Source organism: Dermacentor albipictus, chromosome 2 (assembly GCF_038994185.2).
Source record: "Dermacentor albipictus isolate Rhodes 1998 colony chromosome 2, USDA_Dalb.pri_finalv2, whole genome shotgun sequence".
In the NCBI taxonomy this organism is placed as follows: domain Eukaryota; kingdom Metazoa; phylum Arthropoda; class Arachnida; order Ixodida; family Ixodidae; genus Dermacentor; species Dermacentor albipictus.
The window spans coordinates 110,976,488-110,993,297 of record NC_091822.1 but is presented as its reverse complement, the minus strand read 5'-3'; the positions used below and the strand labels follow the sequence as shown (position 1 = coordinate 110,993,297).

Genomic DNA, 16,810 nt, shown 5'->3' with positions numbered 1-16,810 from the left:
AAATGAAATAAAGTAATGATAAATTGAGTGGGGGCGCTGGCTAACACTCCCAGGGTTCTACTAGTACACATAAATACCCAAGAAAGTGGAAGGGGAAACGCCGCCGCGGTAGCTCAATTGGTAGAGCATCGCACGCGACATGCGAAGGTTGTGGGTTCGGTTCCCACCTGCGGCAAGTTGTTTTTTCATCCACTTTAATTTCCATTAATTTATCATTACTTTATTTCATTTATTAAGCACATGCAATTTCCCCTATGTTGTACTTGGTGTCAGTGCTTGTTGGCTTCTCATTATATGACTAATAATTATCGGGTCCCTCGGTTAACCCCCTTTCTTCTCGTTTATTACTTAACGAGGGTCTCGAATCCGGCAACATTGATGCCTTCAGGTAGCATATGTGGGTGTATTGACCAGTTGCCTTCTCCCGAAAAGATCACGTTCTCGTGACGCCTGCGGCAAAAAAGACGTTCCACGTCCGCCGCCAAGGTCTGTGAGTGGGGGCGCTGGCTAACACTCCCAGGGTTCTACTAGTACACATAAATACCCAAGAAAGTGGAAGGGGAAACGCCGCCGCGGTAGCTCAATTGGTAGAGCATCGCACGCGACATGCGAAGGTTGTGGGTTCGGTTCCCACCTGCGGCAAGTTGTTTTTTCATCCACTTTAATTTCCATTAATTTATCATTACTTTATTTCATTTATTAAGCACATGCAATTTCCCCTATGTTGTACTTGGTGTCAGTGCTTGTTGGCTTCTCATTATATGACTAATAATTATCGGGTCCCTCGGTTAACCCCCTTTCTTCTCGTTTATATATATATATATATATATATATATATATATATATATATATATATATATATATATATATCTGTGAAGAAGGGTGACAAGCGGAGGTGGCGATGTGGGCTCATTAGGGGCGAACTGCGCCTCCGCCGCAGGTCGGCACGGTATTGCATAGTCTTCGGGATTGTTCAACGTATGGGCTGTGCTTAACACCTGCATCATCCCCGCTGTGGATCAGCCCGGTATTGCACTTACTTCGGGATCGGCCCGGTCAATGTCCACGCAGACTATATCCTCCAGAACCTGCGTGTGCGTGAGCGTGCGTGTGTTTGTGTGTGTGTGTGTGTGTGCGTGCGTGCGTGTGTGTGCCCTAATAAACGGCGCACACATTACTGATTATTCTTTATATTTTGAAGTTTCAAAGCAACCACATAAAAAGTCGGTGACAGTCTCAGAATTACAATCAAGCTCCACTCTCAAAACCTCAGCGCACCTGCCCTTCACATTTGAAAAAGAGCCGAGTCAGCTAGCCAGCTGGATTCCAGTCACAGCTCAACGTCCTTGCTCTACTAATGTGAATGTTATACAAACTGAAAAATAAGAGCTTGTTTTTCAAGCTAAAACGTTGCGTTTGTCTGGCCCTTACAAAAAATTTTAGTAACATTTTATAAACCGTCTTTAGACAAATGTTACTAAAACCTATCGACATTCTATAAAACGTCTTTAGACACCGTAACAACTTCCTAGTAACCTCCTGCCGACTATTGGCCACCGATATTGAATTGAAAGTATAGATATAAAATGTCGATAGAATTCTTACCGATTGCTTATTATCTTATGTCGTTAGAAAGTGTCAACTGTGAAGCGACTATTTATTGACCACCTTTATACATCCTAACTACTTGCTAGTAACATCCTGTCGACTATTCGCCACAGATAGTTCACAGGATATTACTAGATAGTCGTTAGGATGTATAAAGGTGGTTAATAAATAGTCGCTTCACAGTTTTTAGAAAGTACATAAAAATTTTATCCAGAGGTAATTACTTTTGCAATTATATATTGCAAAAGTAAGCTTTGATTATCTCTGAATAAAATTTTTATTTGCTTCCTAAAAACTGTGCAATGACTATTTATTAACCACCTTTATATATCCTAACGACTTGCTAGTAACATCCTGTCAACTATCTGTCTTTGGCGAATAGTGATTGCCAAGTGGCTAGGTGTGGCATGCAACAGAAGAAGACGGGTTTCCATTTGTGCTTGAACACATCCATTTAATATCCCCGGGCTAGTAAGGGGGACGAGTTCTCCAGCTGCCCTGGAAGTAGGCTGAAATGTTGCGTTGTGTAGTCTAGAAACGAGAACAAAAAAGGCAATATATTAGTTTTGCTACAGTGACATGAGACAAGAAATGCCATGAGAAGTGCACAAGAGACAAGCTTTCAATCCTGTGAGCTATAAACATCTCCAGCTGTTTTGTGCAAAGTCCTAAAAATGCATGAAATGACTGAATTCGTGCATTAAAGCTGGGAGCGTGATGGATGTGCATAACACCAACAGATGCACGACACATAAATTCTATCGTACCAATTGTCATCTACAAACAAAACCTGTAAATCAACTTCAGTTTAATGAACTTCGATATTCGTATTGTGACTAGTACATGGAAGTTTCATGTGTGAATTATCTTAGGAAAGGCAAGGTGTCAGTCATAACTATGCTGCAGCTTTGCTTGGGCACAGGTACATAGAAGAGTTGATTTTTATGTTGCACTTAAGAAACACGAAATGATACAAGCAACATGTAAGCAGTTGAACAGGCATTACGGACGTTCTACAGCAAGATTACAAAATGCCTTTGTTGTGCAGGCAGACATTGTCAAAGTGAGCTTGTTACTAAACATGTTAGCTTTCCACAAGACAGGATATTATATTATCAGTGCATTCACATGACCAGGGCCTCTATCACAAAAATACACATGCCAACAGTAATGACAATTTTCTAGTTATGGTGGCAAAGCTTGCATTATAATATGCTATTATAATCAGGTTAATAGCTATTTTAGCAGGAAAGAAAGGAGTATACCCTAAGATAGCATTGAAATTAGCATGAAAGGAGTTTTGTTGAAAACTGCACAAAGAATATTAAGATGCTTCTTTGTGACACATACCTACTATGGTGTTGACCTTCTTGGAATCCAACAGATCCTTCTGTGGAAGGCATTTGACAGCCGCCCAAAGAAGGACCTCCCTTCAACGTCTTCTATTGAAAAAGGAGCTTTAAGGAGGCCCTCCGCGAAGTGAAAGCCTGAGTTGTTAGCATCCAGGCACAGCCTCTTCAGCAGGCCCTTTTCAACGTATACACCGTCACCGATGTCTACCTGTGAAAGAATACAACAACCAAAGATTCATTTTATACGCATTTGATCAAGGAATGGTTAGGAAGTAGGGTAAGGTTTGCAAAAACGGAAGTCGCTGCTTCTTGTTGATTCGGTTTAAAGAACAAAGCAGCCTTACGTATACCATACATGCATTCTACTGAGCTGTGTACTTTTACGTAAGACTAGAAAGTATTGGGAACTTCAATGCGAAAGAAAGACATGCATCTGCCTAGAACTAAGCAAATGTGTGCCACCCCTTGACACAGAGTGAGATCTGGTGCTGCTTTAGTGATTAGCAGACATTGAAAGCTTCAAGCCTCATCGAGTATAGGGCCAAGCTGTGCTCGATTAGTGGCGCACAAGTGCTCAAGAACTATCAAACAAGATGCAATTGTCTTCAAATACAATTCTGACTTCCCCTTGCAGGCATGCACTTTTAAATTTACTGACTGCACTTGGGTGTAAAGATTTTGTCTGACAGAGTGAATAAACAACATACGCAAGCAGCATTTTCATAGTTAGCGTAGTCTTTAATAGGTACTGATACCTTCAATTTAGAAAGCGCTGTATATTGGGCCTCATCAAACTAATTTCACAAAAGGTTTGTCAAGGTAGAAGCATAGAACTTTAGTCATTAGAAGACAGGTGAAAGTAGTTAATTATTGCAATTATTACTGAAAATAAATTTCAGACAGCTCATCCCAATGAGAAATGGATGCAAGCAGTTTGTACATGCCACATAAGCATTTAGATATCAAAAATAGGGATTAGAGAAAACCTTCCCTTAGAGGTTCATTATTACAAGCAGCCATGCCCTCGAGTAAGACATAACTTCTTTTTCTGTAGGCAGAAAGAGGCTCGAGTATTTTATTGACACATATATGTGCCCATGCATATATGTCATCTCTGTTGTAAACCTTTTTTTCATGTACATGCAAGGTGTGTTTATAACATCTCATTGTGCACAAAATTTGCGTAATAATTTAAAGACCGCGATTTTGTAGCGATGGTATTCCTTTGCGCTATTCGTTAGTAGGCTGACCGACGCCCCGGCCCGTGCTACGTACTGCAGCTGCCGGCCGTTAGCGGTGGGCGAGAAGAGTGATATAGAATCGAGGGGTAAGTATTGCTACAAAATCGCAGTCTTCAAATTATTACGCACTGCCGAACGAACACAAACTTTCAATGTGTTTTCATAATTGTGTGCCCATTCAGGCATAGCAATCAAGGCGGGTAGCAGAATGCAAGTACGCTGTAACATAAGAGGAAGCTTTCGCGAAATTGCTTGCTAAATGTGCACAGCAACATGGCTAACATACGATAGGAAAGCGCTTTGCTCTAGCTAGTTACACAACGCTCATTACGCAAATCATAAGCTTCAAGAATGCGCGCAAGCGCCAAACTTGCTTACCTTTCAAGACTTGGCAAACGCTCCTTCGTCTAACAGGTACAGAAGCACCGACGTTTCTCTGGCGCAAGCACTGTAGAACTGCCGATGAACTCCAGCTCCACAAAAGCACAACCTTCAACAGTCTTCCAAACACTACAATTCGAAGCCCCAGTACCAGACTTTTGACGAGAGCGCCGGCAGCAGCTCGGCAGAACAAAGGCAGTTCGGACGGGAGCTGTACTAGGGCACTCACTGACGACACTGGTGGATCGCTCGAAACACACGGCGAACTAATGGCGTTACACGAGTCCGGAGGGTTTGGGATGGTCACTGCACACAACAAGCAGCACGTTTTGTCTAGGCACTTCTAAAATTTACCTCAAATACCACCTCACTGCAGGGAGCACTTACGACAACCAACGTGGTGTGTCGACCAAACAAATACTACAGTAGCGCCACTCTGCGGTTTTTTAGAAAAATGTATCTTAAATGAAAAAATTGCGTGTTTTTTCCTAATAACATTTGATAGAGTCTTTTAATAAATTTATTTGGTCCAGAAGTGTGTACTTTGTACTTTGTGATACGAAGTTTAAGGAAATGTATATATAATAAAAACTAAGCGGATGTTGCCTTCAAGATTCGCAATTGCTTCAGGTGCATGCAGGTTGCAAAAGCATGGCCTTCGAGATCAGACTGTCACTCAAAGGAAGCCGTAGTAGGAGGCGGAGAGGCATTTAGGCCCCAATAATTGGGTTTACAGTGCCTAGGTAGGCTTCCTTATTTATAAAGTGTATACGGGGACTTCAGCCGAACCATGAGCGAGCTATACAGACGCACGCGGTACGATTCGGTGTCCGATCCGACGTGCGGCGCTGCATGCTACGGCATGAGCGGCGCGTAAGCTCCGCCCACATCCAACTCCCCAGCTTGAGTTGATATCCACGTCGAGAAACGCAATATAAACAACTCTGCACCACACTGCTTCGCTTTACGCGAAGGCTGTCGATAAACTTATGCCCCTGTGAGTGACAGAACACTTCACGACGGCGCGTTGTCCACTGACGGCTCCGCTAAAGCCAGCGATAGGGCCGGTAGGCATAGCTAGGCGGACGCTGCAGCCGACGGCGCTTGCGATCCAGTCCGAGCTCGTCGAAGAGTGCTTATTTTTGCCAAAACAATGAACACTGTACACTTAGGTCGGCCGTAATTAAATACAATTGGTTTACTCGACGCAGTCGTTGCGAAGGGCAAACGTGCAAGCGGCCTCGCTCAGACGGTCGGTGTGTGATGTCTGCTCGCGAAATGCCCTCGCGTCGCGGCTCCCGATCTCACCAGTAGCTTAGCGCTAGTGTACAAGGCGCTGGTTTGCGTAACAGGCACACGTTCGAGATAATTTTACTGAACTGGTAACTATTTCATGTCAGAAACAAACTGCAGCAGGCAAGGAAAAAGAATAACTGCGAGAAACCGGAAAGCCAGCACCGCCTCCGTGGAGGGAACGTCAGAGAACGTCACATGCCAGCCGCGCTGCCAATGGCTGCGGCCAGACGACGGTGCAGTTGTCGGACACGTCGAACGATGAAAATCTGCCCGGTTTGTCGCACGCCGGACGTCCGATCCGGCGCTTCGGCACGGCAAAACACCTCGATTCGGGCTGCAGTTTCGGCGCGTCAGACGCCGGATCGGACACCAAATCGGACCGTGTGTCTCCCGCTTTAGTTGGCGAACACGAGCCGATCAGCGCGCCGTCTAGTGCGGTGGTGCATGGCCTACGGGCTTCTTTGACACCTACTGAGCACAAATTCATGATCACCGCTCATATACACGCTTCCCATGGCACTAGCTCTCGTGTTTTCGAGAATACGTGCCCACATCTTGAATTGGTGAGACCATATTTTCTCTTAGCGTCCGGTATTAGAAGCATTTTTTTTCTATGAACATTCTGCTATCATCTGTTACTAGGAAGTTGATTAAAAATTAGGAAAACAGTTACTGTGCAAAAAAAAAAAACATTTTTTTTAATGCAGCCAGTCTTTGCATATTCATTTATAGTTCAGATGCTGTTATATGTTCATTTTTCACTAAATCATTTTTAACAACTTTGTAGTAACCAGTGTTACTAGAAAGTTGATTGCAAATTGTGGAAAGTTACACCTGTCCATGAAACAACACTGTCTTGCACCAGCTATGTTCACTGAATAATTATAACCTTATTGAATAATATTCATGCATGTTTTGTAACTTGGGTTATGTACTTTAAGAACATAATTATTTTTATTACCTTCCTATTGAATCGTGTTTTTAAAAAGTTAAAATAGTGTGTCTTAACTTTCTAGTAACTTTCTTTTTACATACTGAAGTTAGAAAAGAAGTAACCAACTTTCTTTTGACAAACGTTACTAAAAAGTAAAAGTCAATAGGATGTTACTAAAGTTGATAGGATGTTGATAAAAGTTCTAAAGAAAGTAAGGAAGCATTTTTGTATGGGGGGCTGTGATATCAGGATCACCTACAAACTTTACCTAGACGTTCAGGTTTCGTCCTGAAATCTATGACACAGGGACAGATCTGCACACGGTGAAAACAGTTTTTTAACAAGTGAAACCGCTGACGTCACGTAAATATGTGAACCTAATTGGCTGTCGTATCTATGCAAATTGTGCTTGAGTTGGAATACGTTACATATAACGTTTTAGTTCTTAGATTGTCACCTAATGTAGTTTTATAAACATGCCGAGGCAATGGGTGTCCGTGCACATGGATATCCATTATGAATTGTTGCTTTCATAATGCGATATTTTGTTGAAAATGACCAATTCGCCAAGTGCACGAAGCAGTTCGAAGCACGGAGTAAGAATAACAGCTGACAACTGACAAGCGACTACGTCTGCTAAAAGCATTTCCCCGGCGGTATGGTCAACAGGCGTAAACACCACGCTGACCTTGGAGGCGCAGTCATCCTTGGCCAGCCGAAAAAGAGGTTGTTGCTCCTTGGGGCGGTACTGGTCGATCCCTGTCTCATGGCGCTCCGGCCAGCTTAGCAAGAGCACGTTGTAATAGCGCCCGTCTGGTTTAGCGTCAGCGATCGTGTTCAGTTAGTGCGCTCAAACTATAACTATCTAAGGAATACATGTACCTTGAAACTTAATACAAGGGCAGCGCACTGACTTCAAGCAGCCACCTATGAGCAGACGACAAGAGCGCTCCCCGCGTCGGACGGATCGTCTGCGTCGTTTCGACGGCTTCGACAAATCGTCACGTGACCGTACGTCAGGTGTCCGGCGTTCGGTATAGAAGGCGTTGTCACGACGACCGCCGACACGCTCTTGCATAACACATTATGACGACGTGGGAAGGAGCCGAGTTGCGCCTCCTAAATTATTCTTTCTCCGTGGTTCGAAGCCACAAGGGCGACGTTTATGCAATTAAATGTCACTGCCCCGCATTCCGACTCCGGCTGAACCGCTTTACACTTCAAACTCCCGTAATGAAAACACTAGCCCTAAATTTCCGGCTCGTAACTTTTGTAGGAAGCTCTATATGGATTCACTGTGGCCTCCAATATTGCCACGCCGGAGTAAGATCTCTGAGGCCACGTGAATTACGCTGCAACGGGTGCACGCGAATCCAAATGCGACGCTGCAGTCGGCGGGCGGGCGGACGGTCCAGGTCATGCATTCACGCCACTTCTCGTCAATTCCCCTTCTGCGAAAACCTGTTAAGTATGCGGAACACGTCTCGCCAGCCTCCCTCGCTTCTAACGTCACGTAATCCCGCGACGCCGCAGATAACAAAGGCGAAGCGCTCACTCCGCACACCACCGGCGGCGACGGCTGGATCGCATCCGAGACAGACTCCGCCGAACGACCACACGACGAGCTTTGTCTCGGCGCCTTAATGGCTCCTCCACTTCGGAACAAACAAGCAAACAGCGAGAAAGCGACAAATCGCGATGAAAAAAGGAGAAAAGGGCGTCCATCCGAGGTGCCGCAGCTATCAGCGCTCCAGCGGCGCCGCGCTTATGCGTGTTGGCGCCTCCGCGGCATTTCTAATGACGGCGACGACCGCTCGCTGCGGGTTTCCCGTCGGATTCGCTTTTTGCTTCGCACCGTGGTTCGTTTTGTTTGTCTGCTCGTTCGTTTCAGCGTGCGAGCGTTACTCTTTCCCACTATACTCTCTCTCTCTCCCAATCTGTCTTCGCCTTCTTTCTACGTCTCTGAAAAATTGCGCAAGGTTCACGGGTTCGTCTCTATTAGGGGATTGCGTAGATAAGTGAGCCATATGTATGTATATATGCGGGCTTGAAGGGACAGAGAAAACAAGTGCCGCTGTGACGGCGCCACTGGGTCTACGAGTGATAACCGAATGGCGCGAGAATGTCGCGCCGAGCGTGGGGGAGACAGGTGCGGGAATGAATAAGTCTTGATAGCGCGAATTGAAGAGTTGATTGTTCCCACTTGCAACCCACCTGTATAGTATATCGACTGTTCGTCGAGTAAATCGTTTGTGTAGCCACCGCCTTTGTGTCTTATTTGTGCTATCAGCAAGCTAGGCAGGAGCGTTCGACAACCCTGTCACACAAGCGACCTTGCGTATGTGTAGACGATCTGTGTCGACGAGGAACGTTGGCAAGGAAGAGAATATTAAAATGAATATTTCGTCGCGTCTCTGGATTTGAAGCTGTGTTGCCCGGTCTTCGTAGCTTCCCTTTGCAAACTTACACTGCACTTATGCTCCACCTCATTATAACGACGCAGTGGAGGCGACGCCGCTTGTCAACCGGGAAATGAGTAGTTCGCTGGGCTTCAATAATTATCCCCAGCATGTACAACTCCCCGCTGCTCGACTTGTTCTTGTTGCCCCAGAACCTGGCTCGTATGTTGAGAGTCTATTTGACCACGTCGTCATCGTTGTGATTGCTGTGATGGCGGTCATTATTTATTCATTTATCCGACTTGTACACATTGCAGAGGAAAGTAATCGATAACAATTCAGTCACTTCATCCAAAAAGTAATTGGTGACAGTTGTTAATTACTGACCTACGAAAGTAATTAATTAATTACTCAAAAGTAATCGGTGCTACGTTACTTACATCCGAACTTTTATTACTATTGCACAGATACAGCCAACTGAAATGTGCTGGTTTGTCCTTTGCAGCCCTTCACACGTTGCTTGGCTTCACTAACAATTCATCATCATCATCATCATACGTTCATGCCCACTGCCAGAACGAAGTCCTCTCCCAGTGATCTCCACTTAAGGCTGTTTCACATGCTGCGACTGCAACGACGAAAATCGGTGCTGTCGCACGCGTCGCAATGCGATTTTTAGAGGGCTCATTTCACATGATTGCGATTTCAACAATGCGACTGGTGCGACGCCCAGGGTTGCTTACTGCCAGGTTTCGTGGCACACGCTGCATAATTTTTTTATTGTAATGAATAAAACGTTTACAGTATAATATTATTGACTTTTCTTGATTACAAGCAAATAATATGTAGGTTTACTAATTTAAAAACGTTAGTTAAGATTTGTCTTGGAGTGCGCGACGGCGGTTTCGGTAGTTCAGTGCGACATGGCGCACGTAAACAGCTGTTCGCAGTTGGTTCTGCGCCGTGTGTTGTCTCATCTGCCTTCTATGACCGTTTCGTTCTGCCTGCGCTACAACAATCTCCAAGATGACCTATCGACCGGTTCATATTGCTACCCTCACCGCATATGCAGTAGTCGGAATTCGGCTGCCACGAAGTCGTCGTGTCAGCCCAACAATATCCTCGCACTACCCGTGCTCAGCGCCAGCTTCTGAAGAAATGACGCGTGTACATTACCCGTGATTGCGCATATATGGTGTCTGCTACTAGCCATATTCTTACGCCAAACGCAACAAGAAGCACCCACCCGAAAGCACGCGTGTGCCACTGAACGAAGCCTCAAATGATCTGTGTGATTACGACGTGGAATGAAAATTGTGTTGTGAAATTCAACCTTAGCGCTATCCTGGTTCGTCCATCGCCGTGCTTGCGCTGCGAATATATATATGGGAGCCCTCTCTAAATATTTCTAAAGGCGCAAAAGCCGACGCATCAAATGTTTCGAGCAGTTACCGTCACTTTTGTGGAAACCTGTACGTTGTAACATATCATTTTAAAGGACACGCTTCTCGTCCACTTTGTTGTTCTGTGTCTCGCGCTGGCAGTATACTCGGAACTTCTAACAAGAAGACCATATCAATACGCGCTATTCATAAAGCAGGATCGTAGGCCTGCGGCATTCGAACTTGCCGTAGAATTTTTCAGTTTTCTGCTCAGCCTCGCACTTCTCTCACGGTTAGCCTGTTTTGTGGAAATAAATATTATTCTTATATTATTAATGTTATTAGATATTATAGTTTCTTCATTGTAATTTATAGCAATCATCCAGATTTCATAAGCTAGGCATGCATTTAACCTGTATTAGATAAATATTGTTACGACATGCTTATGGGAGTCATTTCAAACTAGAGTGCACAGCCAGAGAAAGTACAAATGCAGGTCTCAATGTTTATTCGAATTTGGTATTCCTAAACAGATTATATTGGCAGAATTTTATGCCTGCTTGCATTTCCTGCAATTCAATGTTCAGAGCTGATTCAATGTCGATGCTTCAATGTCGATAGCAAGCTATAATTATTCATTTCGAAAGTTTTAAGCAATGACTATATGTGTAAGCTTATCAATGCGTTTTTGTTCCACGAATACAATTAAGTTTTCTCTCTCCCTCTTTTGACAGCCATGGAATGAAACCGTTCACTTTCATAAGTATCAGGATGCAAACATTCTGGAGTTTGACCTGAGCATTTGCTTGCATCCTATAGTGTGCATGTTTGTATCAAATTCTGGTGTTACAATTGCAGTGATCTACACATATTACTATGTTGCAACAAACTAATTTATTTAACTTTCTTTTCAAATCCACAATGTGGCCATGCAGTAACAACTACATTAATAAGCAAAAAAAAACTGCAGATTCAGTGTACGTGTTGGAATCTATGCGAAGTGAAGTTTTTGTCAAGTGGTCAATTAAATGCGGTTAAAGTAACTGCGATATATACAATTTGTCTTACTTTCAACAATCCAACATGTCATCTTTTGCAAGGTTTGCTTATGCACCGCATAAGTCACAACCTTAATGTCATGTAATCTTTATGCATTACACTGTTCACAAACCTTACCGAAACGCAAATGACAGTTAATGTAGATGCATGCTGCGAGACATCAACACAGCGACATTTGCTGAGCAAGGAATGGTGCGAGGTGTATGTAGATGAATGAATGACGTGCTTATGTACTTATTTATTTATATACCTCGCAGGCTGCAAGGTTGGAGTATTATGCAAGTAGGAATAAAAAAGTTGTTACAAAAGGAAGAAGGGCACAACATTAAGAAAAAAAGCAGTACCAATACATTGCACCAACTAGCCCAACATGTTTTACTGGCACAACATTATACAATACTTAACAAACAATAACAGAAAAAGTTACTGCCCATGCACCCTGTACAGACGGTAAACCTGCGAAGCTGAAATGTGCGGCCCCGGTGTTTATCACTGGGTTAATTCCAATGGTTTATTCAAGTCTTTCTATTTTATTGGTTATGTCTGTGTTTCTTAATGAGGTTATGCACATGTTTGGCTTGGGTTTATCACATTGTTTGTTTGAAATGCCACACATTGCACTTTGCAAGATCACCATTATGGAAAGTGCAATGAGTGGTTCATTGTGTTAATCCAGCGGGTCCATCAAAGTCTTTCTGGATTATGTTACGCACTTGTGTTTTGTAATGCGTTAATCATACTGTTTATGACTCAATTATGCACTGTAGTTACGAAGTGACACACCGGGGCTGCACATTTCATTTAATTAAATACAGGGACACACTTTCGAACCTATTGGGAAGTCGGAGAGAGACTGCTGCACGCGCACTCTGCTGCTAGAGAGAAACGACGTCACTATCGGTCTAGCCAATGGCCCACCACACCTTCGCTGCGAGATAATAATGACATCATGATCTTGTCTTAACCCCATCCCTCTCTGTGTCCCTTCCCTGCAATAATACGCAGATAAATGTATGTTTGAAATGCATAAGCATTTCTATGTCTCCCCAACACGAAATGTCTCCGTCCATCATGGAAGACGAATGCAATGGCTCACACCCCCTTAAACAATGGCTCATACCCCTACACTAGGGTTTTGGGGATCTGACCACCAGTGTTTCGCCTAGGCATACACAGCTTCACTGTAAAAAGAATGAACACCTATCTGCTAGAGACCAAGACAATCATGAGGTGTATTAACAAATGAAAGTTTATTGAACATGCCGAGTAAATGCATGCTGTTCGACAAGCAATAAATCAAATTTACACAAAAAGCAGAAGCAAGATCTGATGTGTGTCCATACAGATCCCAACAGGAAACGCATCCATCTCTGAAAGTGTAACAGCGACCATGCTGACACAAGATTCTCCCAGTGTCTTTGCATCTACAGCTTCCATAATTTCTCTAAGCAGCTGATCTGCACAGAATGCTAGCTTCCTCTACAATGCATTCTCCACATCTGAGCGTGCATTGTAGAGGAAGAAGCTAGCATTCTGTGCAGATCGGCTGCATAGAGAAATTACGGAAGCTGTAGATCTAAAAATGCTGGGTTAATCTTGTCAGCACGGCCTCTGTTAGAAATGGATGCATTTCCTGTCAGGAAATGCACATGAATTTTTGCTTCTCCTTCTTGTGTATGTTCATTCTATTGCTTGTCAGCGAGCATTAACTCGGTGTGTACATTAAAGTTTTGATTGTTAGATCATCTCGGTTTTCTTGTTTGTCCTATGTGTTCTCTGGTGCCATTTGCAGCCAGGCTATTCGTTTTTTTTTAGACTGCAACAAGTCACTTTAATGGCCCTCATGAGACCTTATAAAATCTTTTATTTGGCCAATGTAGCAAGAACGTACAGTGTGAAGCAGTAAGAACAGGTTATGCTAACTTCTAATTAAAAGGTTTATTGTGAAAATGCAATGATCTATAAAGGTTACCACAAAGTAGTACAACAATAAAACCTGATAAAGACTAGTGCTTGATGAAACCAAACATAAAAGCAGGAAAGGGAGAAAATACATATAGATATACAAGTCCAGGGAAAAAAAAACATTGTGATCACTAAGTGTGCATGTGGCTACCTTCCAGGAAACTCATTTTTTTCCCAATGGCGTGGAACTGGAAGAATGTGCTTGCATAAGCAAGCTATCAGTCTGTCTCTTGGAATAACAACAGTGTTTCTTGAAAGGTGCTGGCATGCAGGATTGGCAATTGTAATGATTTTTTCCTGCACTTGGAATTTTTCTCTGTTTTCTTTCTGTAGCATTTTTATTTATGTTTGGCCGCATCAAGCACCAATTTTTATCTATCTTTCAAAGATGTCTTCCTTTTTCTGGGGAAAACTCGGGGAAGGCAGGAGATGGAAATTCAAGACGATGAGCAACATGAGAACAAGGTGAAAGTAGGAGCCAATATTTCCAAACGTGGACCTTGAAGAAGACAAGTCCACTAGTCGAGACGTTGGCTCCTGCTTTCACCTTGTTCTCGTTTTGCTCGTCGTCCTTTCTTTTTCTGGTAATTTGTATAACTCGCCACATTTTTACAAATGAACCTCAGTTGAAAGTTAGTCCTCATCCATATCTGGTGTCATCCTGTTGATACTGCTTCATGCTATGCACTCTTGCAACATTTGTGTGCGTGTGTGTGCACACATGTGGATTTGGATGCGAGATCGGGCCCTTGGGCAGAGGTATCGTTCTTCTACTGTGCAGCCTTATGAATTCATTAACTCTAGTGCAACATAAATGCAATGGACAGGAACGAAGTGAACACACAGAGCGCTTCGTTCTTGTCTGTTGTCTATCTGTTGCACTTTAGTTAATAATGAATACACACAAACTCTAGTTTTCAGTTATCATGTCAGGCTTATAAGCCCGCTTGTGTCCTGGAATATTTGCATGGCTATGTATCCTGTAATTTAATTTCTGGCCATGTGCTTGCAAGTCGCGTGTCAATCTCCTGATTTTCCTGACAATCTTGTGTGATGTGCAGGCCCAGACAGTTTCTGGTCAATCCATGCAGGGTGTTGTGCAGGGTGTAATCTGCACTACAAGTGCTGCTTTGATTGCTTTCAGTTCAGCTTTTCTAGGTGTAGGATGACCTGGAATGGCACTCACTTATATGGGGTTTAGTTTTATGTAGTGTCATACTACTGTTACACTGCTATTGCCAGATCAGTGTACTATATGTGCCTTATGTTTGCTTGCATCTTCATGATTAGCAACCTCCCCTGTGGTTTTGGCAGTTGCATATAGTCTCCTGGCCTAATTGTTTACCCCCATATTCCACGGTATGGGCCTCTTGTGTTTCAAGTTCAGGTACTCCCGAGGTTGTGTTTCTGAAGGGAGGGGTAGTCGTCTTTGCATCTCATATGCTAGCTGGCATAGTATCTTGGGACGAGGTTCTGAGCTCTTGAGACAAAGAATTTGTGCTGCAGGCTGCAACTCTACTCTGTGTAGGTGCTTGTTCGTTAGCTCTTTTTCATAGAGGTCTTCAAGCATGGTACAGTTGGAAAGACCTGTTATTACTACCCGATGCCTGTATTCGATGAGCTGTCTTTTTTGTGTGCTGCTGGTAATTCATACCGTACCATACCTTGGACACAAGCACAGCATCCGCGATTTTCTATAGTATGCACTCGTCCACCCCCATTATTTTGAAATTATTCTTTTCACCAGGTGCAGAAGTTGCGTCCAGGCATTGCATAATTGTTTCACCCACGTGCTGGCTCTGCCGTCACGGGCTTACCCTAGCTGAGGATTTGTGGATGTTGACTTGCGGGCATATTTGTCCAGCTATGTGGATCACAATGTGCAATCTTGGGTAGTTCTTGATTCTAGTCTTTCTTTTTTTTCCGACGTCGAAATGAGCTGACTTATCAGAAAGCGAGAGGCCAGACTGGCCAAGAAAGTCTGCAGTGTTGTCGAGGGCTTGTTGCATCATTCTTGATTTCTGTATAAGATAGCTTTCCCATGGACTGTAATACACCATAGGCTGTAGTGTTTCTTGTAGTATGCCCGTGTTGTTGGTGCGTGTAGGTCAAATGTACCTCCAACTCTCACCTGGAATTTTCTGTCTTTCAGAAAGTTACTGTTTAAGTGCTCTACCAGAAATGCTTTTGCTCATCGTTCCTCTTATTAGAGCAGCACGAGGTACTGCTGTTAAAAGCCTTTTCACTCTCTTCATTCTTTCATAAGCGGTATTACACAATGTCCTGCAATAAAGTTTCTGCTGCTTATGGCCCACTCATATCTGCCAGAAGGGACAACTCTTGAAAAAGGTTTTCTTTGTGCTATGTGTGTGACGTAGTATAAGCATTCATGCCTTTTGTACATTTGTAGAACCAGCTTCCTGACAGAGTACTTGCTATACCTGATCATGCTTGTTTGTGCAGTGCTGTTGAACAATACATATCGATGCAATGAATATTTACACACTCGAATTATCACGAAAGATGGTTGTTTTACACTTCTGCCCTTTACTTTCTATTGGCGTTAGATTTTGCATAAGCATGCCCCCCTATGCAATAGTATTTTGAAGTGTAAGGGTTCAATAAAAGGTGATGAACTAAATCTAAGTGCAAGAGCTTTTTTTCTCACCTACGACTGCCATCGAAATGCGACTTCCATGGCTGGCAAATCAACCCCTCGCCTTGTGTTAGCAGCAGAATGCTATAGCCACAGTGGCAGGTGAACAAATTGAAGAACAATATTTCTGTCTATAATTTTTTTCTTGCCTGTATGTAAGTAAAGTTTGGAATAAGTTTGTCATTGCAAAAAAGCCCAATTTATGGTCTTTTATTGAATAAGCCACATATTGTGTATAGTTGAAATGCAGAAATTTGTTCTGAAATCCTCGGGTGATATATGTTCTTGCAAGTAGCATGGTATTTCATTACTTATAAAGAAAATAATCGCAGCGGATATCGTTATATGGATTTACACACTAATATATGTGATCACAAACTTATTAGAAACTTACTAGAAACATGTAAGGCATGAATGTTTCTGCACACTTGGTCCGCTGTGAATGTGCAAGAACTGCTTGTACTGGCTGACTTCGCTGCACAGTTTTGATTTACTTTTATTCAGGGTGTCGTTTTATACTGTTTTATCCCCACAAGA

The 16,810-nt window shown here is 43.2% G+C and overlaps 1 long non-coding RNA gene across 1 annotated transcript; it reads right to left on the bottom strand.

The window, feature by feature from the left end:
* Window positions 1-2,041: 2,041 nt before the first annotated feature.
* On the bottom strand, window positions 2,042-5,011 carry LOC139055506 (uncharacterized). Its single transcript, XR_011511818.1, has 3 exons — window positions 4,580-5,011; window positions 2,959-3,168; window positions 2,042-2,139 (listed from the first exon to the last, which is right to left on the bottom strand). It is a non-coding gene; the product is annotated as an uncharacterized lncRNA (long non-coding RNA).
* Window positions 5,012-16,810: the final 11,799 nt, after the last annotated feature.